Genomic DNA, 21074 nt, shown 5'->3' on the forward strand with positions numbered 1-21074 from the left:
TGTGGAGAGTGGTAATTAGAGAAGTTGAGACTAAAGAACCAGTGTTTATTTATAAAGATTCATATGCCACATTCAAAAGATGTACTGAATGGCTCCCATTTTGGGAACAAAACCAATGGGAGGTCAATTGAGTACTGGCGTGGCAATAAGAAAAGTGTTAGGAAATCCTAAATGTCATTAAACAGAAGTCCTTTCTAGTAAGATGGGTTGCTGCACACCAGACAAGAAATCATCCAGTTCGCTTTTCATTAACCAGGTGGATTTATTGACCTGCTTGACAGGGGTGGCAGCAGAGTGTGAGGGGAAAAAAAAAAAGGAGCATTTATTGGTATGGTTGCATGTAAAATGAGGCAAAACTTGGGAAGCAAGGATCTATTTAAAGAAGCAGTAAGCAGAGGGCATTCTCTAACCAAGGAATTATGCAACACATTATTTTCACATGCAGCCTATGCCATATTCTCTTAGGAGAATACAACCCTCTTAAGGACTGACATACCCAAGAGTTAATAAAGGGTTGTGGGACATATTTTGAATAATTTGACTGCACATGCTTTTGGAGAATTGAATTTTCATGTTCAACAGCTGTCAAAGAGGGCCTTACAGAACCCCTTTGGCTCTGGACATGCTGTTAGAACAAGGTGCATGTAGAGTGCCGAACCATACAGCTACAGAATGCTGCATTACCATACAAAATGCTATGGCCGAGAGGATTTGAGAATCACTTGAGAATCACTTCCCTCAGATTCCTGCAGCTGGGACATGACACCAAGTTCTCTTTCCTCTGGTCTAGGCTGCAATTTCTGTTCACCAACTGCATCCAAGACAATCACATTGAGTAAGGGAGAAGCAAAGCTTCCCTGTCTTTGGCTGTCTAAGTACTTAATTCAGGTTGTAAGGCTAACTAGAAACATTGATCAGCCTCAGATAAAAATCACTATTCCATAGGAGAAAAGCTAAGAATACAAGGAAATCACTGTCAGATCTTCCTGTTCAAAGTCACGCTGTTTCACAAAGAAAGTAAGCATTTGAAACTTCTCCCAAACTCTTTCTTGAAGGTCCACCCTACCAGGTGTGTGGTAGCCAAGAGAAGAACTGGCAACCTTCCCTTCGTTCCCTCTTACAACACCTTTCAAAATAAAATACATTATACAGTACAAATGAATAACTGGTAATCAGAAACAACTGTACTTTCCATCATGTTCATTCTCCCTCTTTTGCTTTAATATAATGAAACTAATGGGACCACTCATGCAAGAAGAAGTTTTAAAAATGAGAACTAAGTCAAAATCTCACACATAAATGTTATCAAAGCAATAGACTGTTGATACAAAAGAGCACTGGGGATTTTATAAAAGTATATTATAACCCTGACAATGGCAAAATCCAACGTGTTCCTCAGAAATAATTTGGATAAAATTTAAAAGCTATGGACACAGAAAAGCAAGTAGTAAAGGATTATTGATACAAAACAGACTATAATTTTGTAGAAAGTCCCAGAAAAATAAGATTACATAAAATCATATATTTTTAAGCAGGTCTTTGGGCACCAGTGATTTGAGTTTCAATGCTTATGAGCAGTCTACTCCAACAGAATTTAAGGGAAGTTATGCATTTTAAACAACTTCAGAATGGAGAGAAGAACTAATCTTCAACTGTGATTCATACTCAGAGGTAGTGTACTCTTTGGGAAAAAAAAAAAAAAGTAGAAAAAAAAAAGTAGAAAAAAAAAGAAAAAAAAAAGGTAAACAACAATTGAGAATCAAGCTTTCTTTATTATATCCTGGAGAAGATTTCTAATTTTTTACCAATGCTCCTATACAAATTCTACTGCATGAAACGAATCCTTAATAGTAGGAAAAAAGAAACACACACACATACACACACACACACACAAAAGTTATCCTTGAACTTTATGATTTTAAGCATACACAATACATTTTTTAAATAAAAATCCTAAATATTCTGGTATTTATTTTTTTAATAGCATCAAATCCCTAATAATTGCATAGTCTGTTGATCTCAAACAGAATATCATTATGATTTCCAGTGAAAGCATATATATGCCTTCTAGAAGACCCTTACTTGCAGGAAACAGGTATGTAGCTTGGAGGCGAGGTCATTATCTAGTGTGACAGACCTTTAAACAATGCTTATGTTTCCTATGGAAATGTGAAACTTGTGGAAAATTAAAATGTTTGTATGTCAGTTTATCCGTGCATCTGAGAAATTCCAATTTGTAAAAAAAAAATCTTACCTCACGCAGGTGTTACTTATATAATATAAGTAAAGAATATAGTTTTTTTGTTTGTTTGTTTCTTTGTTTTTAATGCATAAAATTGAAGATTCATGTCTATGGACAGATAATTTTCCTGAACATGGAGATGCAAAAGTATAAAAATGACTGGTTCATTAATGAAATGAAAGTTAACTGAAACTGCATTGGCATGGATTGAAAATTAAAAGCAAAACATCTACAGAAATAAAAAAGAAAAAAAAGTGGCTTGAAAGCTGTGCAGAGAAAAAGGATGTTAAGAGTGCTGATTGACATTTGCCTGAACACGAGCCAGCAGTGTGCTCAGGTGGCCAAGAAGGCCAACAGCATCCTGGCATGTATCAGGAGTAGTATAGCCAGCAGGGCCAGGGAGGTGATCCTTCCCCTGTACTCATCTCTGGTTAGGCGACACCTTAAGTACTGGGTTCAGTTTTGGGCCCCTCACTACAAGAAGAACATCAAGGCCCTGGAGCATGTCCAGTGAAGGGCTACAAAGCTGGTGGAGGGCCTGGAACACAAGTCCTATGAGGAGCACCTGAAGGAACTGGGGTTGCTTAGTCTGGAGAAAAGGAGGCTCAGGGGAGACCTTATTGCTCTCTCCAGCTCCCTGAAAGGAAGGTGTAGGTGGCTGTGGGTCAGCCTCTTCTCACAGGTAACTAGTGATAGGACTAGAAGGAATGACCTCAAGTTTTTCCAGATAAGGCTTAGGTTGGAAATTAATTAATTTATTCTCAGAAAGAGTAGTCATACATTGCAATGGGTTGTCACCACACCTGTGGGTATATAAGCAAAGGTTGGACGTGGTACTTAGGGACATCGTTTAGTGGGTGACATTGGTAGTAGGGTGATAGTTGGACCAGATGATCTTGCAGGTCTTTTACAGCCTTAATGATTCTATGATTCTATGGAAAATACATATTGCTAGGATAAAACTTTCTGTACTGTTAGTGTGAAAATTGAAAAAATGGGGGTTACTGTGGGTCAGAAAAAGAACATAAAGTAATATTACTATGCAGTTGCCTGTATCCAAGGTGGACCTACACTAATATAAAGTAAGGTTTCTATTCAGTAATTTCAAACTAATTCTAGATGGAGTACTGAAGTATTAAACTCAATAGATTAAACAAAAATCATAAACAAATCAGTTGACATAATTCAAAGCTTAGATCCACATCATATGCAAAGTGCTGGTGGCATGCAAATAAAACCCAACAACAAAAGCTGACAGTAACATGACAGAAGTTGCACACACCTTCTTTCAGGCCTTTTTAAAACATTTTTTTTTTTTGAATGAGAGAAGAAGGAAACACACTTCATAATAAAGCAATGATTTATCTGTCTTGTCTTTGATAGGAGAAGAAAATCTTTCCCAGATGACTTCCAATAACACTTCTTGACCTCTTAAAATGGATTTGAGACTAGTCCCAATCAGTGGCTCTTATATCCTTTGAGGTTGTGGGAAATAAGAAAGCAATAACTGAGATCAACTGAGATCATGACAATTGCTCAGTATTATTGCCCATGGGCTAGTGAATATCAGCCACTAGTGTGGCTGAACAATAAGAAAGTATCACTAGTTTAGATTAATTTATTAGAGGAGCTCTGTGGTTGATCATCTACACTTCACTTCTGCTTAAAAAGCATGCCTTACTCTGCTAGACAATACTTGCAGTAAATTGACTGAAGGCAAATATGGGAGTTTTATTTCCAAGGGGTTTGCATACCTCCATGTGTCACACAAGATGGAGTGAGTATCAGAATTGTGATTCAATACTCTTCACATTGTTCACCCCATTCAATACAATGTAGATATAAATTCCATTACAGCTAAATGGAAAGCAATTACATTTTTCATATGGTAACTGCCACTCAATGGTTTTGAAGGATGGAAATCCATTGAATACTAGTTTCTTATTACCAAAGATATCATTCAAAAGCAACCTTAAGTCATGAATTACATGTTTAAAACAATACTAATAGTGAAAACCAACAACAACACAATTCAATAGTCTGCTAACAATTGTAGGTAGAGAAGCCTTAATTTTTATTTAAGCCAGAAGTTTTAGAGATTGGATTCTAGAGATGGACTTTAAGTTATAATCACTTCTTTTTTTTTTTTTTTTTTTTTTTTACAATTTTATTTTTCCCCATACATATGTTTCACTGTAAATTATGTAGAAGTCTTGCCTAACTGAAAAGGAGTCATTCATTAGTCTAAATACAAAGATATTAAGAATAAAAAGAAATTTATACTGATAGGAGTTTGACATTTGAAGTCATAGCATGGGGGTCATTGACAGGCTATTTGTCAATGCAATGCATAGCTATATCTATCTGTTCAAATAGCAGTGCTCTGTATGTCTCAGAATTAGAGAATCATCTGAATCATCTTCCTTAGCCTCCATATGTCATTCCAGATTCAGTAACTGATCATACTCAGCTGTAATTTCTATTTCATTTAGTTAGCTTTCGATAACAGTGTGGTATTGCCTGCTAAATGGTATTGGTTTTATTTTTTACTTTTTCTTAACTTTTGCAAGTAAATATATTTGTGACCACTAAGTGAATTGCTAAAAATAAAAACTAATCAGAAGTTATTGCATTCTTTGCAAAAGTGTATTTCTACCATAAAGGAATGTCTGGTAACTAAAAACTCTCTAGAGCTTAATCGTAGAAAATTTGTCTCAGTTAATATTGAATTATTGAGCTTCTCATAAAAGTACTGCTTGTTCAAGCAATTTCTTCACCAGCTAGAAAGTTCTGGGAAGAAGAAGAAAAAAACCACCAACAACAAACAAACAAAAAAAAAGCTTGAAATTACATTGCAGAATTTTGGACATTTTTGATTTCCAGGCATAAGCATATTCTTTATGTGTACACAAAAGCGCATAGACAATTACATAATCATTGCCTAGCAACAATTGCAGATGGGGGTGCAATGTACCAGTAACTGAATATTGATGTAAATGTGGACATCCGCCTGAGATTTGTACTTTAACTCATTAGCTATTAGATAGACCTGTTTTCTCACACAGCTTCCTGCATGTGTGACACTGCTGGCACAATAGATGGAGACAATTCATGTGATCAGAGCTGAAATAAAGAGAACTACCTTTCCCACTGAGAATAACCCACACATGGTTCACTTTAAATAAATCAAAGTATGAATCCTGTGTTAATATTATATATTTAAATGTAAATAATGAATAATTTACTGATACCAGCTAAATTCTTCTATAGTTGCATGAGCACATTTTTTTTCGAGGAAAGTTACTTCCACTGAGAAAACAGTTTGCCAGTCTCTATGACTCTTTTTAAAAGTCATCAAAAAAAGGAAAGGCTCTTTTCCACTCTTTGCCAGAACCTTTAGATATCAGATCAGGTTCTTTGAAAAAAAATATTAACAGTAAAATAGTATATATCAGTATACATCAGTATTTATTTTCTCTCCTGCAAGTATATGCTATTTTTCTTTTTTCTAATAAGTTTTCTCTCTCTCTCTTCTTTTTTTTTTTCCTTACAATGCCGCTTTACATCATTGACCAATTCTCATAAAAACTTCTATGGAATTTAAACCAAGTGGGCATATTTGTTACATAGATTTCAAATAATATGCTTGCTTGCAAAATCAGTTATTAAGATGTTTGTACTTGAAAATGTCCAGTGTATCTGGGTTATATACTGTCTTCTGTAAAACACTTTCAAAATTCCAAAAGAAATTTTGGAGAATTTAAGTCTCAATCTACAAGACTCAATCAAGATTCAACTTTGAATGTTTATACACCCTAACACTAACTCAATGTCAGAAGTTTTATGTGATTGTATACAAATGCCTACAATTGTGTCAATTTTAGTGCTATGTTTAACTGGTATTTTTTGTTAACATATTATTCCATTTTTATAAAGTCACTCAGGGTTTAAAAAAGTATTTGTTATATTCAGTCATTAAATTCTTCATTGTAAAATAATAATAACAATTAAAAAAAAAAGTGGAAAACAAGAATTTTCAATGAATGACCATATACCTTTTCTCAAATAGTGTAATGTGTAAGTAATGTCTGAAAACAGTTTATGAGTAATTTTGGGGTATTTTTAACAGAAAGAAAATGTTGTGTCATACTTCTATTTCATTACTTCAGTAACAGAAATAAGTAAAAAATAAATCTCTACCACTTGAGAATATAAATCATTTGGCCCTTGCTAGTTATCCCAATTATTTTTTAATAGGAAAGAATATTCAAACTGAGACAGAAAGCAAAGAAAAACAATTATGATAATGAGAAATGAGCAGAACAAATTATTGGAACTAACTGAACAAAGCTTATACCAGAAATTGAAAATTTATAATTTTAAAGGAGTAAAGTTTCAAAATGGTTTCTAAATAAGTTATCTTATTAAATCTATTCATGGAACTGAATGAATTGATTATATGCATTGTAAGCAGTTATGATAACTTATCATTTATATTGTTGTAAGAAAATAGTAATAACAACTAGTTAACAAATCATTACATTGGTATATATCATGATTAATATAAATATATAGTCACACACATATATTCATGTATGAAGATGGGGTGTTGTCCTCTACATTACGGAAGTGATTGACTGATATCGCCGAGAAACAGCCACGGACAGGTTGAGAGCTTGTGCGTGAGAGTTAAAAACCACACCAATAAAGGACAACTTGTTGTTGGAGTCTACTACATGCTGCCTGATCAAGGGGAGCCTGTGAATAAGGCATTCTTGCATTCAACTACAAGAAGTGTCACGCTCACATGTTCTCATCCTGGTAGGGGACTCCAACCACCCAGATGTCTGCTGGGAAAACTATACAGCAGGCTGTGAGCAATCCAGGAGACTCCTGGAGTATGGCAAGGATGACTTCCTGTTCCAGGTATTAGACAAACCAAGCAGATAATCATTACTGGACCTGGTGCTCTCCAATGCAGAAGTGACCTCATTAAAGGTGTTAAGGAGTCAACTAAGAAGGTTCAACAAGTCAAAGTGCAAGGCACTGCCCCTGGGTTGGGGCAATCCCAGACATGAGTACAGACTGGGTGAAGAACTCATGGAAAGTAGCTCTGTGGAGTAGCACTTGAGGGTTCTGATGGACAAGAAGTTTAACATGAGCCAGCAGTGTGTGCTTGCAGCTCTGAAGGCCAACTGCATCCTGGGCTGCATCAATAGAGGAGTGGCCAGCAGGGGAAGGAGGTGGTTGTCCCCCTCTACTCTGCTTTTGTGAGGCCCAGCTTGGAGTCCTGTGTCTAGGATGGGATCCCCCAGCACAATAAGGGTGTGGGTCTGTTAGAACGGTTCCAGAAGAGGGCTGGAGCACCTGTCCTAGAAAGAAAGGCTGAGAGCCAGGGGTGTTCAGTCTGAAGAAGAGAAGGCTCTGGCAAGACCTTGTTGTGGCTTTTCAGTACTTAAGGAAGGCTTATCTAAAAGATGTAGAGCAACTTTTTCCTTGGACAGACAATGATAGGACAAGGCATAGGAACATGTCGCCCAAAGAAGCTGTGGATGCCCCATTCCTGGAGCAGTTTAAGACCAGACTGGACAAGGCCCTGAGCAATCTGATCTAGTGAGAGCCATCCCTGCCCATGGCAGGGGGGTTGAACTAGATAATCTTTAAGGTCCCTTCCAACCCTAACAATTCTGTGATTCTATGATTCTATGAAGGAGCTATGAGACTACCATAACCTTATGACAATTGTTCAAATGCCCTTAGAAGTTATTGCTGACTGATGAAAGCAAAGGATTTCATCAAATTTTCTTAGTGAATTTGAGTAATTTTTGTTTCTAGTCATTTGGTTTCAAGATGTTTTCTCATCAGAAATTCTTTCTCCAAAATATTTTTAACCAATATATGTTGTCGACGGAAGGAAGACACAGACGCTCAATATGAGTGAACAGTGAACTTCAACTTTAATGGATAGCTCAGTCGCCTTTTATCTAGTTCGAACATAATCAACTCATACACATTGCAGAAACTAAGCTCAGGATTGCCTAACACTTCCCGGGCTTTTCAGTCAGTTCCTCCTTTTAGCTACCATCTGTTGTCGACGGAAGGAAGACACAGACGCTCAATATGAGTGAACAGTGAACTTCAACTTTAATGGATAGCTCAGTCGCCTTTTATCTAGTTCGAACATAATCAACTCATACACATTGCAGAAACTAAGCTCAGGATTGCCTAACACTTCCCGGGCTTTTCAGTCAGTTCCTCCTTTTAGCTACCATCTCGCCTTAGGGACTTTCCCGATCGCCCAAGGGCATCGTGTCCTAGAGCCTGATTGGCTCTCAGCCAGCTGCGTACCTGCCCAGGCTCATATGAGTTGAGTACGGTACTTCACTAGCCCATTACCTCCTAACTACTCAACATCCACATGTCCTACTTCACTTAACCATTCCTCCACAAATATATAGTTCTTTAAAGTATCCTTAATAAATAATGTGTAAGTGTATATGGTTCTCTCTTCTCAAGAAGTCATTTCTTCAGCTTTATTTTTATTTTCTTATAAAATGGAAAAAATAGTCTTTAAAATGGTATCCATGTAACAGAAATATTAATCCATTTATTAGATTGCATATTCATTAGCAGTTATCTGAATACTCCTTCACCAATGAAAATTTCCCATAACATAATAATATTAAGAATGACTAAGACTATTTCTGCAATATTATTTAAACAAGATAGATTAACATTATTTCTAAGATGACTGCTTTAATTATCTGGCACTAGGCATTTGAGTGCATATGAAAATACTATTAACATCAGGCTCTGTGATGACCTTTAAGGGAAGTAGTGTGTCTTTCACACTCTTTACAGACTGCTAGGTGGGGAGAAGTTGCAAATTATCCTGTCTTCAGCTCATTTGTTCAAAACCCACATAATCTTATCACTAGGGAGAATACTGATCTTTTATTTCTTATAAGATTTAACTTATGTCCTGATACCAAAAGAAATAAATTTGATTTAAATACACACAGAATATAGACTGCGTTCATTGCAATAAAATACTCATTTGCATATATAAAAATAATTCTTATATCCTGACTTATTATCCAGTGATTTTGTTTTCATGACATATTGGGCTAGAATGGATTTTTATGTAGCTTTGAAAGTTTCATGCAGACAGGTTTGAGTCATAATTGGATAATAGTTTGGAAATAAAAATATATATATATTAAATCGAGAGGGTTTTTTTTTCATTTTATTTAACCAAAAAAAAAAGAAAGATTAAAGTACATGCAAAAACTTTTAATTGTTAGTGGTGACTGCTAGTTTACAGAAGAATTTCAACAAACTTTTAATGTAAATAGTACACATAATGTCAATGGCCAGTGGCTACTGACAGTTCAGATTGCAAATACTGCACAATCTCAAAATTCCTCATTCAATTCTATCTTAATTTGATATTATTTGCACCATATTAAAATTAAGTGAATTTTATATAAAGAGACAAGGGGTATGTAACTTGATTTTTTTGTTATTATTTATTTATTATGTATTCTGTTTATAATTAGAAGAGCTTCATTGTGATTATAACAACTGCTTCCATAAAAGTCTGTTTATACAGTATGCAAATCCTGAGGGTTGTGTTTTGCACTGGTATTGTAAAAATACTTTTAAAGGACTTTTAATTCTTTTAAATGCTAGATACTGTATTTCTAACCTGAAAATCAACACCAAATCCTAAATCTGACATACTACGTTCATCATGATTTCTATATTGATTTCTATATTTAGCAGTGGGGATATTTTGTCATAGGTGCTTGAACCTACAACAGGATTTGGAGAAGAGAATGGAAATAACTTCATTCAGTCAGGTTTAATTCATTATCTAGATTCGAGGTATTTGGCCCAATAAAATAAAACCTTGTCAAATTGCCTTCTATTTTAAGTTTATGCATGCTTTTAGTTGTCTGGAGAATTTCTCTGTTCACCAATGATGTGGTTTCACACAGAATTCTTCTCTCCAGATTTTAAGAGCAAACAAAACCAGAACACAGGGCATAAAAAATAGAACTCTACCCCTTAAGGAAATACTCTATTGGTTTCTTAGCCTGAAGCATGTCAAAACATACACTAGGAACCAAAGAGAAATTAAATAGTTCAGTTATTAGAGGAAATACTATTACTACTACTACTACTACAACTGCTAATAATAGAAGTCCTCTTCTACTGTGAAGGTATGAAAGTCACAGAAATTGTTGGTATGGATGTAGGGACACTTAAAGATTTATGAGACGTTTTCTTGTGGTTTTGATAGCAACCATGGTGTCAGCTGTGTGAAGATGAATTGCCATAAAGTCCACACAAAGAATGTACCTTGAACATACAGATGTGTAGATCTAACTGTGTTAAGTTCTTTCTATCTCAATCTTTAACCCCAAGGGGAAAAAAAAAAAAAGAAAAAAAAAAAAGACAAGAGGATTCAGAAGTGCCTCCCCAATATCTGTAAGATAAATGAAGTCTTTATGCCTCTTTCAAGAGGCCAAGTCCATACTACTTATTGCTCTTGAAGGAAGACATTTCACAGATCTGAGAGCACAGCCACTAAGATGTAAGCCAAACTGAAGCTTTCTTTCCACCCCTCTCAACGATTAACCTTTTCCCTCTGATCTCCAAAGGTGAGATGAAAGATTCCCAAAGATCAGAATTCCTACAAGAGAGTGTGACCCACTCTATTAAGGGCTTTAAAAGTTAAGACTAAAACCTTGAACTCTATCAAAACGCCAACAAGCAGTTAGTGCACAGTAAAGCAGTGAAAAGGATCAAAAAATATCCACCCAAACTTTATAGTAATTGCCCTACCATATTCTACAGAAGTTGGAGATAATTGCTGAGCCTTTTTAACAGCATCATTAGTGTACATTTGAAGTAGTTTGACCGTGATTTAACAAAGACATGTAATAATGTTATGTCAAAGGAGAGTGCTACAATCCAGTGACACTGTAAGCCGAGTATAGAAACCAGCCAGAAAAAAAAAAGAACAAAAACAACTGTCTCTTGCTTGTTCAGTGGTCCATCAGTGAACTACATACCTTCTGCAGGAAAATATGAGTACACATAAGAGACCTGTTATAGGTCTCCCACATTAATTTGCCTATGTTTAGTCATATACCTTTGTGGTTTGGGTACTGAACAAGTTTAGTGGGATGGGAAGCACTGCTCGGAGTAATTTATAGCAGAAGAATATAATGAATATTCTGCATTATGATTTATGAGATTAATATTTTATGTGACATTTAATTTGAAAAAATTGATAATAATTAAATGATTTTATTTTTTCAAAATTTTTTCAAATTTTGCCACAATTCCTGGTAAAACTATTGGAGACCTATCTTGATTGTGAGCTGAAAACACCTGTACTTTTGGCATGTTATGAGCAGATACCTAAATACTGTATGATAAATATGTCTTGATTCATATTGTGAAGAATAGGAAATACAATCAATATGACTAATTACAGTAAATGTGTCTATATTAACTATCCATATTCAGACCTGTGGAGACTATGGACCAAATAAACGTTATGACTCCTTTTTCAACTTAAAATGGAAAACTGGTTCAATATCTCACTTATGCAGAAACAAAATGTGAATGTTACATATTTGTGAATCAGAAAATATATACCTTCTATTTGGAAATTCTAGTTGAAATTCATATCCTTGAATTTAGTCATGCAGTTAAATGTTCACATTTAAAAAAAAATCCTATTCAAAGAGTTGAATATCAATATAAACTAGTTACTATAAGAAGCTTTGTAAAATTATTGGGGCTTCGAATTCCATGCTATCATGACAAATGTGCTTAGAAATCAGCCTTGATCCTAGGAAGTCAATGACCAGACTCTCATAAATGTCAGCTGGACTTTTTGCTAAAAATTATGTATTTGTAACACAGTAAAGCACTTGTATTATACATGAAAACAGAAAGAAAGAAAAAAAAATGAAGAGAACAAAGAAAGAAAGAAGAGAGGAGAGGAGAGGAGAGGAGAGGAGAGGAGAGGAGAGGAGAGGAGAGGAGAGGAGAGGAGAGGAGAGGAGAGGAGAGGAGAGGAGAGGAGAGGAGAGGAGAGGAGAGGAGAGGAGAGGAGAGGAGAGGAGAGGAGAGGAGAGGAGAGGAGAGAAAAAGAAAAACATTCATTCCAAATATATTAACAAGGAAAGAAAAAAAAAGAAAGACAAAAAAAATAACCTACTCTTTATTTTCCTTTCAGCATATCTATTATGTTTCAAATAAGCATTTTTCCCCACTCCTGGGGTTCTTAAATAACTTCTTCAAGTACTCCAGAGTAGTGTTGAAAAATCTATGAATAATGTTCAGATGAATTATATGTGTCAGAAACAAACACCTCAGCTGCAAGCACTTCTTCCCCAGAGACAACAAGTTAAAGCAAGGTAAACATCAATTCTACAGCTCTCACGTCATCTTACCCAGGTATAGCCAAGTATGATCCTGCCACAATGTCCGTAGAAAGTAAAATATTCACAGTTTATGAATAGTAGTCGCAGTTTCACAGTTTGTGAATGTTAGTCCCTTAATCACTTTTCTTGGATTTTCTCCAGTAGCTTCATGTCTGTTGTACACTGAACACTGGTTTCTGGACACAGTGCTCCAGGTGGGTTTTTGCTAGTGCTGAGTAGTATCACCTCTCTTGACCTTCTTGCAACACTTACTTAACCCAAAACAAGAATACCATTAGCTTTCTTAGCAGCAAGGGCACATTGCTGAATCATGTTCAACTTGCTGTCTGGAAGGACCCCAAGGGACTTTCCTGCCAGGCTGCTTCACAGCGGGGTGGCCCTCAGCAAGTCCTGGTGTATGAGGTTGTTCCTCTTGCAATGCACAATTTCGTACTTCTCTTTGTTAAACTTCATGAGCTTCCAGTCAGCCTGTATCTCCAGCAAGCCCATTTCTCCCATGCTGCCAGCCTCTGGAAGACAGCACAGCCCTCTTATTTATCAAACACTACTCGTAGTTTTGTTTTGTTGGCAAATGTGCTGAGGTTACACTCTTCCCCATCATCCAGATCATTAATGAAAATGTTAAACAGGACTGGACACATTATTGACTTCTACGGTCAACCACTACTTACTGACCTCCAGACTTTGCACCACACTCTGAGCCTAGCCATTCAGCCAGTTTTCTATTGACTGCATTTTGAGCCCACCCTGCCAATATATATCAGCAGTTTTTCTATGAGAATCTAATGGGAGACAGTGTCAAAGGCCTTCCAGGTAGACAGGTACCTGTGTCCAGGTAGACAATGTCCACTGCTCTCCACTGATCTACCTGACTGGTCATTTCATCATAGGAGTGTTTTTAATTGGTCAGGCATGATTTCCCCTTGGCGAATCCATGCTGACTACATATGATTATTTTCTTGTCCTTCAAGCACCTGGAAATGGTTTCCAGGATGAGCTGCTCCATCATCTTCCCCAGTATTGAGGTCAGGTTGATGTGTCCGTAGTTCCCTGTGTCCTCCTTGCCTTTCCTGAAGGCAGGAGTGACATTTGCTTTCCTACTTTTATTATTATTATTATTATTATTATTATTATTATTATTATTATTATTATTATTATTATTATTTTATTTGTGTGTGTGTTTTGGCACTTCTCCCAGTCACCATGATCAATCAAAGATTGCCAAGAGTGGCCTCACATCTGCCAGCACACTCAGCAGTCATGGATGCAATCCTGTAATCCTGTCAGGGCTCGAGTATGTCCAATTTGCTTAAATCTTCCATGACCTGATCCTCTTCCACCAAGGGTACATCTTGCTCCAGCCTCTCCCCTGGTCTCTGGTTCTTGGGATTGCTGAGGAGCAATAGATGTCAACACAAGAAGGATGTCAGCGCGAGAAGGATGTTGATTCTTCAGCACAAGAAGGATGTGGGTCTGTTAGAGCAGGTCCAGAGGAGGGCCACAAAGATGATCAAGGGGCTGGAGCACCTCTCCTAGGAATAAAGGCTGAGAGAGCTGGGGATGTTCAGCCTAAAGAAAAGAAGGCTGTGGGGTGACTTCATTGTGGCTTTTCAGTACTTAAAGTGGTCTTGTAAAAAAGATGGAGGGAGACTCTGCTCAATCAGATAATGATAGGTCAAGGGGGAGGGGGGGTGCGTTTAAAGTAAGAGAGTGGAGATTTAGATTAGAGAATAGGAGGAAATTCTTCACTAAGAGAGTGGTGGGGGACTGCAACAGGTTGCCCAGAGAGGCTGAGGATGTCCCATCCCTGGAGGTGTTCAAGACCAGTTTAGATGAGGCCCTGGGCAACCTGATCTAGTGGGTGGTGTGCCTGCCTATGGCAGGGGGCTTGGAACTAGATGATCTAGATGAGGTCCCTTCCAACCTGAGCCATTTGATGATTATATGATTCAAAGCAAATAAGCCATTTGGTACCTCAGCCATTCCTATGCCCTATGTATCCATTTGTCCCATCTTGATGTGGGTCCATGTTTTTCTGTAGTCTTCTTTTTGTCACATGTACTTTTGTTCCTTTTGTACTTATAGAAGTTCTTCTTATTGTCTTAGACATCCCTGGACAGATTCAGTTCTAATTGGGCTTTGGCTTTCCTAACTTCATCCCTGGATCCTTGGACAATATTTCTCCCAGGTTACCTGTCCTTGCTTCCACCTTCTGTAGAATTCCTTTTTTCATTTGAGTTTGGCCAGGAGCTTCTTGTCCATCCATGTGGGCCTCCTGGTATTTTTTCCATGTTTGTTGTAAGGGACCTCTCCTGAGCTTGGAGGAGGTGATCCTTGACCATTAATCAGCTTAATCTTTGATTATTAACCAGACCTTGTTACCAGTAGAAAGAAATTAAGAATAAAGTGAAAAGGTTCTTATGTGTTCCATCAAGCACAGAACTTGTCACGAGAAAAAGCAAAATTTTTGCCTACTCTTTTAATTAAAAAGTTGAAGAGACACTGAGGTCTTATGTTTCTGTTTACTTAACAGCAAATATCTGTAATACTTTGGTGTAACTCTTCTCAAAAACACGAAAGAGGATAGGCAAAACTAGCCTTCATCTACTGGGCAAAGTTTTCCAAAATGTTTTAAAAACTAATGTTTCAGTGCTGGCATGGAAGAATCACTGAAAAAGTTCAGTGTCAAAAATTAAACTAAGGAGAAAAAGAGAAAAGCAAAAGCCAAAACAAAACCTCAAAGCAAAACAGAACAACAACAAAAATAAACTAGCAATGTTTCTTTTAAGAACACAGTAAAGGAAGTTTCAGCCAGGGAAATGCATTGGAAATGAGGAATTTGCATGAAGTTCACTGTTTGAAAAACAAAACTTGCAAGCTAAAACACTGCTAACAAAGTTTGTGAAAACATACCGTCTTCAAAGTCCTAATAGTAATGATTACTTATCCAACAGTCTCACTGCCCGAGGAACTATATGGAATACCAGTCAAACAAACAAAACTGTAAACAGCTTCTGGAAATATATCACTCTTTTAAACAAACTCATTTAAAACAAACACAATCTGAAGTACTTAGGCATCTCCAAAAATATATCTTACTGTGAAAAAATCAGCAGTAAAAGAAAAGCAAATTGAAAACCTATACATGATGCAGAGAAGAGACTGACACACCTTTCCATGACATTAACGATAAAGCCAAGTAAACTTTGTAAAAGGTTGAGAGGTCTTTGTATTTAATCTAGACAGTTAAGAGAGGTTAAAATACTGAACCAGACCATAGTAATGGTCACAGTTGGAGGTGTACTTGCTAAATAATTGTAGTTTCAAGTGGGTAGGCCATCTCCAAAGCTGACAATTTAATGGTTTCACTGTGGTCACTGAGTTTTAAAATTCCTAACAGTGGTAAGTTGTCTTGACTCTTTTCTGTTTTGAAATAAGAACCATATAATGTTCAATTGTGACAGATCAGCATCACGTTTACCAAGTGACAATGTAATGCCCAAGTCATTCAAAACAAGGCCTGTTTCATGCACAAACAGAAGCAGGTTAAGCAAAACATAATTAGTATTTGCTTGTCTTGCCTTAAGGCATAAGCACACTAAAACAGTACCACTGGAAACCTTACAAAATGCTTTTAGCTTTTTTGTTTGTTTGCTTGTTTGTTTGTGTAATGTTCTTCAGTCTTTTGGAATACAGTTAGGCGTAAATATATAAATTTACTTATATATATACACATAAACACGTAACTATATGTAAACACAGAGAGCATCACAGACCTATGGTAGAGCTACAAAGAGAAAGTAGAAGGAAGACACTTGTAAATAGTAAAATAAGCAAGGTAAGAATAGAGAATTGAGAACAAGCAGGAGGGTTGTGTGCTAGAAAAAGACTAAAAAGGGAAGGAGTCCAGCAAAAACATAAAAGGACCTGTTCTCCAAAATTATACAAATTATGTGAAGGGCAGATGAGATTATCACTTTTTCTCTGGGGAGAAGAACATAAAACATCGAGTTTGGGAGAGGAAAGCTAAGGAAGAAAGATGACCACTCCAGTTTCTGCTTTCCACCATCTCTGACACAAGCATATTTGCACCTTTGCTGGGTCAGCTGGCACTCACCATACTGTTGTTCCATTCTTTTCTTATCATTAATCTAGCCCATGGCCCTACATAAATGTGTGCTTTATGACTTTATATTGATTAGCTAAATCTATGTACAAACCATACCTGAACTAGTTGTGACAATCTTGTCACCCATCCCATAAAGACTTTATCCTGCATCAAGCAACAGACAGCAAACTCTGAGGCAGCAGATATGATTCTATGATTCTATATATTTTCATGCAAATCAAGTGCTAAAGGAATCAGATGTTTGGAGGGTGAAAATAAACATAAACATAAGCAAGAATCAGTGTAATCACAGATGTCTGGTAATGTCCATGACAAAAATTCCTTATTTTATATCAAAACTACATAGTTTATCCAAATGCTTAAAACTTCAGAGGATTCTCATGTATAGTTATTATTACTTTGATGCCATCTGAGATGTACTTCAGTGGTAAATTTACATCACAGGTGTAAAAAAATGTTGCTATATAACACCCCTAATAAGTTACTGGATGTATTATCACAGAATCACAGAATGGCTGAGGATGGAAGGGACATCATCTAGTTCATCATCTAGTCCAACCTGCTGAGCAGGACCATAGAATCATAAAATCATAGAACGGCTCAGGTTGGAAGGGACCTTAAAGATCATAGAATCATAGAATCCTTAAGGTTGGAAAACACCTCAAGATAGTCCAAGTCATGTCCCAGACCCTTCACCAGCTTTGTAGCCCTTCTCTGAAGATGCCCCAGGCCCTTGATGTCTTTCTTGCGGTGGTGAGCCCAAAACTGAACACAGTACTTGAGGTGCAGCCTCACCAGAGCAGAGTACAAGGGGAAAACTACCTCCTTGGTCCTGCTGGATACACTATTCCTGACACAAGCCAGATGTTGTTGGCCTTCTTGGCCATCTAGGCACACTGCCAGCTAACTCCAACCCGTCATCTAACTCCAACCCCCCGACATGCCACCCACTAGATCAGGATGACCATCCAAACTGGCCTTCAACACCTGTGGATGGGGCATCCACAACTTCTTCTGGCAACTTTTTCCAGTGCCTCACTACTCTTACAGTGAAGAATTTCTTCCTAATATCTAGTCTAAATGTATCCTCTTTTAGTTTAAGACTATTAGCCCTTGTCCTATCATTATCTACCCAAGTAAAGAGTCCGTCTCCATCTTTTTTATAAGACCTCTTTCAGTATTGAAAGGCCACAATGAGGTTTCCCTGGAGCCTTCTCTTCTCCAGGCTGAACATCTCCAGATCTCTCAGCCTTTACTGATAGGAGAGGTGCTCCATCCTTGCTGGTCACACCTCTATTGATGCAGCCCAGGATGCAGTTGGCCTTCTGGGATGCAAGTGCACACTGCTGGCTCATGTTGAGCCTTTCATCCACTAGAACCCCCACGTCTCTCTCCACAGGGCTGGTCTCAGTGAGTTCTTCTCTCAGTCTGTATTCCTGTCTGGGATGGCCCTGACCCAGGTGCAGCACCTTACACTCAGACTTGCAGAACCTCATACGGTTCACGTGGGCCCACTTCTCCAGCCTGTCCAAGTTGATTTGAGTGGCATCTCTTTCTTCTTTGGTATGACCTGCACCACTGAGCTTAGTGTCATTTGCAAACTTGCTGAGGGTGCACTCAATCCCATCGTCTATGTCATTGATGAAGATATTGGAAAGCACCGGTCCCAAAACAGACCCCTGCGGTACACTGCTCATCTTAGGCTCCTCCTAGACATGGTACTATTGACCACTACTCTCTGGCTGTGGCCATCAAGCCAATTCCTTATCTACCAGATGGTCCACCCTTCAAATTCATATCCTTCCAATTTAGAGATTAGGATGTCATGTGGGACCCTATCATAGGCCTTAGAAGTCCAGGTAGATGACATTGGTCAGTCTTCCTTTGTCAACTGATGCAGTCACTCCATCACAGAAGGCCACCAGATGGGTCAGACACTATTAACCCTTGATGAAGCCATGCTGGCTGTCCCAGATCACCTCCTTCTCTTGCATGTGCCTTAACATTGCCTCCAGGATGATTTATTCTATGATCTTGCCAAGCACGGAGTTGACGTTCACCATCCTGTAGTTCCCTGGGTCTTCCTTTTTTACCCTTTTTTAAAAATGGGACTGATGTTTCCCTTTTTCAAGTCACCAGGGACTCTGCCTGACTGCCATGGTTTTTCAAATATGATGGAGAGTGGCTTGGAAACTACATCAGTCAATTCCCTCAGGACTCTGGGATACATGTCATAAGGCTCCATAAACCTGTAGTTGTTAAATTGCATCAGGAAGTCCCAAACTTGCTCTTCATTGACAGTGGGAGGGACTCTTCTCCCCCAGACCCCACCTAGAGGTTCATGGACTTGACAGATGTGGAATCACAGAATCACAGAATTGTAGGGGTTGGAAGGCACCTCGAAAGATCATCGGGTCCAACCCCCCTGCCAACGCAAGTTCCTTAGGGCAGGCTGCCCAGGTAGGTGTCCAGACAGGCCTTGAATATCTCCAGAGGAGACTCCACAACCTCCCTGGGCAGCCTGTTCCAGTGCTCCGTCACCCTCACCATGAAGTTCTTTTGCATGTTGGTACGGAACTTCCTTGCACACCAAGGAAAATATCCTTAAAGAGTTATGAGCTCTGATAAGATTACCTGTCCCTAAGGACTGTGTCCAATGGAATCTCATCCACTAATTCTCTGAACAGCTGGAAGCTGGCTCTTCTGAAGTTCAGGGCCCTGGCTTTCCTCTTAGCCAGACCTGTATTCCTCGACATCACAAACTCAACCAGGGCATGGTCACTTCAACATAGGCTTCCTCCAATGGGCTTTTTAATGAGATTCTCTGCATTGGTGAACACTAGGTCTAGTAATGTTTCTCCTCTGGTTGGTTTGTGTAATACCTAGAGCACATTCCTCTAATTCCTAGAGCACAAAAGAAGAGGAAATCCCTTACCTGCTATTATTTTCCAAATTCTTCTCTCATTTATCCTTTTCTCTCATTTGTCCTTATTTAACAGGTTCTACAGTGTAACAAAGATGCTTTGTGCCTTCTCAATTCTCTTGGTTTATTCCCTTTCTAACATCCTATCAATTTCATTTTCATCAGCAGTTAAGTAAGCACAATATTAAAACTACCATATTTGTATGAAATCGAAAAAGAAGGAAAGAAATGAATAGGAGACAAATATATTGACCATATATAAAAACAATATACTTATTTTAAGTTATTTTAAAAATACTCATGTAGTTTCTTAAAATAGCAACTTGATTTATGAGAAAACCAAGTGAAATTGTGTGACTGCTGAATCTCCAATATTTAGCAGATCCTAAAAGATGATTAGCTGATGCATATGATTTGAAGATAGACAATAGGTACACATCTCCATCCACTAAGGAAGAAATTTCTAAAAAGAGCAAAAAGTGAGGTGCAGGACAACCAGTCTTTCCTCAATCCCTAGGAGAGCGATAGAGCAAATAATCCAGGAATCATTTCCACCAATACTAAGGAGCAGAAACTGATTAGGAGTAGTCATATTGGATTCATGAACAGGAATTCACACTTTGACAACCCAGTAACATTCTTCTGTGAGATTACTAGCTTGGTGGATGAGGGCACAGCATGCTCCAGTGAAGGCTGTGGGCCAACTGGCTAGGAAACAGATCTGCAGAGAAGGACTTTGGGAGTCCTACTGGGCACTAAGTTAAATATAAGCCAGCAATGTGCCCTTGCAGCAAGAAGGCCAATTTCATCTGGACTGCGTTAGGAAGACCATTGCCAGCAAGTTGAGGGAGGTGACCTTTCATGTCTGCTCAGCACTTGTGAGAGCGATCTGCAGTGCTGCGTCCAGTTCAGTGCTCCTCAGTACAAGAGGGATATGGGCATATTGGAATGAGTCTAACAAGGAATTATGAAGATGATTAAAGGAGCATCTTTTTGTAAGAGGAGAGGAAGAGAGAGCTGTGACAGTTTAGCCTCGAGAAGGCTCAGGGGGAATTTTATGTATTTATATAAGATGGGAAGGAATAAAGAAGACATACCTTCCTTAGTGGTATCCAGTGAAAAAGCAATGGGCACAAACAGAAATACAGTAAATTCCAATTAGATAAAATGAAAAGCTTTTATTTTCTGTAATACTGATCAAACACTGGAACAAGCTGCCCCGAGAGGCTGTGGAGTCCCTCACCTTAGAGGTATTTAAAAACCATCTGGGCATGGCTCTGGGCAACCTGATGTAGTTGACCCTGCTTGAGCAAG

The 21074-nt window shown here is 38.0% G+C and overlaps 1 long non-coding RNA gene across 1 annotated transcript in view; it reads right to left on the bottom strand.

Moving 5' to 3' along the window:
• Window positions 1–21074, bottom strand: part of LOC140003135 (uncharacterized) — an 81287-nt gene that overhangs the window by 55667 nt on the left and 4546 nt on the right. The gene's annotated exons all lie outside the window — the stretch shown is intronic.

Source organism: Anas platyrhynchos, chromosome 8 (genome assembly GCF_047663525.1).
Source record: "Anas platyrhynchos isolate ZD024472 breed Pekin duck chromosome 8, IASCAAS_PekinDuck_T2T, whole genome shotgun sequence".
NCBI lineage: Eukaryota > Metazoa > Chordata > Aves > Anseriformes > Anatidae > Anas > Anas platyrhynchos.